This window comes from Arachis duranensis, chromosome 5 (assembly GCF_000817695.3).
Source record: "Arachis duranensis cultivar V14167 chromosome 5, aradu.V14167.gnm2.J7QH, whole genome shotgun sequence".
In the NCBI taxonomy this organism is placed as follows: Eukaryota; Viridiplantae; Streptophyta; class Magnoliopsida; order Fabales; family Fabaceae; genus Arachis; species Arachis duranensis.
In genome coordinates, this window is record NC_029776.3 from 104937608 (window position 1) to 104941742 (window position 4135).

Genomic DNA, 4135 nt, shown 5'->3' on the forward strand with positions numbered 1-4135 from the left:
TAACCTAATGATTACTTGATCTCCCCACTGTACTTGGCTCTATTATAAGGTTGATAATAAGATAGAGTAAAGTTTAAATAAAATCTATCTTAATTCTATTTGTGCGATCAAATTTTTTAATTTGAATATTCTTTTTACATTTTAAATTTCATATTTCATAATATAATCTGATTTTACTTTATTCGACTCATAAAAAATAAATTTATTTTTATTCAAACATAATATTTAATTTTTTATATTTTATAATATCAAATATTATTTATTTATGATTACAAAATTAAATTATTAATTTAGTGACAATAAATCTTTGTATAAAAAATAAAAATTTAGGTTCAAATCTTCACTTGTTATTATATGTAAATATATTTTTATAAATATTTATATTATATATATTAAGAGTGTGAGTTGGGCCAATAGTGTTAGTCCAACCCAATCCATGTTGGACAGGTTATCAACCCGTTTTGATTGAATTGGAATAGGTTGAATACCCATATATACCAATTGTGTTGTTATCCCTATGGTTTATTAAACTAAACCATTTTTTTATTTTTTGGGCTAAAGATTAGGACGTTGGTATTTATCGAACATGGTTGGAAGAATGAAATGGGCTGCTATCAATGCCATGGGCTAAAGAATGTAATATTGCTTGTAAATAATAAGCCTGTGATTGAATTGTCCTAAAAAACAATGTGGACCAGAAAATGATGAGGAAGAAGTCAACAAATAGAAGGGAATGAATCTGGCCCAAACAAAAAAGAAGGGAGTATATAATCTATCACCTTAGCATTAAGAGAAAGTATAAACCCAGCATTTTTATTAAAATTTAATTAGTATTTAATTAGTAAAAAAAAATTATACTATTAAATATAAGGTGAATATTATGATGCTTAATAAATGGTGTCTATTTACTAACAATAATAGCTAAGGAATTAAGATGGTTTTAGCAAAAAATTAGTCAAATATCTTTGGGTGAATCCAAAACCTCTATGTGGATAGTGCTTATGCTAGGCATTAGGATGTTTCTTTTCTTTATAAATTGGATGATTCTGAATCTGTTTTTTTATTTATCATGTTTTAGGCATTTGGAGAGAGAAGGAGAGTGAAAAAACGGAAGCTAATTAAATCAGTTTCCATGATTCACGTTGAAATGATACTGAACGTATTTCCTTCTAATTAAGTTGTTCCATTCTTGGCTGATTTGGAGTCGATTCCATATATTTTTCCTTACTAAAAAGGGTTAAAAATCAATATTTAGTTTAAAAGAGATAAAAATAAATTATTTTTTAAAATTCAAAATTTACCACAAAAAATAAGTTAGACAAAAATTATGCAACAATTGATAGGCACCATAAAACTGATCTCTTAACACTCCTCTAATATTAAACCAACTTAAAATAATCGAGTGTTCACTTTGTTCGCTCACATAAGTAAGCATCGAAACTTTGAATATTGGCTTGGATCAAGCACCTTAAAATTGTCAGCACAATTTTACAGCTTTTATCGACCATGTTAGAATAATAAGACATATTTATTCAATATAAGAAAAATGTGACCTATATATATCTATACGGATCATAAATAGAGATATAATTTGCACGTATTACATTAATTAATTTATTTACTATATATATAATGTAAATAGAAAAAAACTGTAATAATAGTTCTTTGTTTTCTAATAGCTTAATGTGGTGATTTTTATTAGAAATTTGATACTTAATTAGTGTAAATCAAGAACTTGTTTTGTTTTTGGTATAATGATGAAGCAAGGACAGAAGCCGAGAAGGAGGAGAGACATGGAAGGTAGAAAATGAAAGAAAAGTGACATGGTACCATTAAAGTTGGAATCTACACTGAAGCTGCAAGAATGAGACATAACATTTATAGCATTGTGTCTAGGAATATGTTTGGTCTTTTCCTTCATTCATTTCCAATTCGCGTAAGCCAAGGAACCATGCATGCATGTGTCTTTCATTCTATGCCAAACTATGCTACTAATAATAATATCCTTTTATAAATAAATATGTTCAAAAACTTTTATTCTTTTTCAACAGTTAAATCTCGAGTAGTCAAATCTGAGCACAACTAAGATTTGCTTATTGAAGTACAGTTATTTGTTACTCTTCAATGTTCACCTATTAACTTGGTGAATGTTATGGTATTTATCATAATTATTGTAACTAAGTTATTGAAAAGAATAAATAAATAATATTTAATAAATTTTATATAATTTACTTTTTTACTTTAAATATTTTATTTTTTATAAAAATATTTTATTTTTTATTTTAAAAAATAAATTAAACAGTATAGATATCATAACAAAAGTACTATAGAACTCACCAAATTTAAATTTGTTCCATGTTCGTTCCCTCTTCATCGCCTATTTAAGTAACACTTCGAACAAGTCATTTTTTAAATTTGTTTTAGAATGGAAGTTCGTCAAATTAATATATTTAAAATCTCCAAAATTTTCAAAATTTCTTAAAGATAAAAAGGGTAATTAATCATCCAAAACACTAGGGATGAGGGATTTAAGTTGCTAGTGATGGAAGTTGGATTAGACTTCACAATACACAAGAAAACAAATTCAAGAAAAGACACATGGAATCTATATTTTCTTAGCAAATTGAAAAGAGATGAAGTGGATTTTCAGCTCCACTGTACTCATTTTTTTTCTTTTTTTTTCAACATATAATACCATTTTTTCTGTGGCTGTGCAATAGATCTATTATAGCATCTCATCTTCATCAGTTTATAGTAATATGATAATAATATGAAAATAATAAATTGAAATTGGAGTGTTGATGAATAATGATACATCAATATAATTAATTCATTGGTCATTGTTCTACTAAGTTTATCTACTTAGACAGAGCATTATTATTCTTTAGATAAATGTATATATGTTTTTTTTCATATTACCATATTATTATATCATTATTATAAACGAGATAAATGCATGCAACAATTACTTCTACTTAATTGTTTACAACTAAAACTAAAACTTTGAAAATTAATATTACAAACAGAGAAAATTAAAGACGCACACACGACATAATGCAAGCAACAAATTAAATTACCATTTGTTTAAATGTAAAAATTAAAAAAAAAAAATAAAAAATTGTGAACCGACATGTTTGGTTGATGATTTTGTGAGCTGGGACACACTATATGATAGAAGATCATTATCATGCATCTTATCTTATCTCTTATGCAAGTATTAACTTCCTCACACTAAATAGTAACTTTGATTAAGTTTGACTATTACTGAATTTAATTAACAATATGATGATAATGTATTGAATATATATTACATTAACATCATGAGTTTCTAACTTTCTATCTCATTTGGAAATTAAATCAATTGCATTTGATTTGATTATCTAACAAACTGAAGCAGGACATATTTTTTAAATAAAAATTATGATTAGCTGTATATATGTGATATCTTTTCAGTTATATCATCCTTGTTAATTAGAAAGAAAATTAAAAATAAATAATGGCAATTGAAACTTTGCAAACATTAAATAATGGTGAGTTAGAAATAGAAACAAGTAAAGTAAGATTATCACTTATCAAATATTCAAAACTACAATTGCAACCTAAAAGATGTGTGTGGGATGGAGAATCAAAATAAAACATTATAAATAACTAATTATATAATACACCTTTGCAAGCTAAGTAGTTTATATATAATTGAATTAACCATATATCAAAGTGTATGAAGATAGAAATGTAGTTAGTTGCTTATAATCTATAAGCTAAAGAATTCAAGATGACAAGATATATATAAAATTGAAATAGATAGAAGAAGAGAAGATGAATACTTTATACTTACAATAATATAGCTTCCTTAAGAATTGATGAAGCTGTTGCTTTAATTTACATCATAAAGGGATCATCAAGAAGAGAAGTTTAGAGATGGTGAAAAATTCCTAAGAGATCGCATGATCCAATAAAAAATGATTCCAAGAAAGTATAGGCATCAATAAGAATTAGATCAATGCGATCCCTTTGGAATTTTCCAACAACACTAAGATACATACACAATCATATCTCATATTGATATATAGCTTCTATATATTAGAGGGAATAATATTATATATATTATATTATATATTATATTGTGCATATTGGT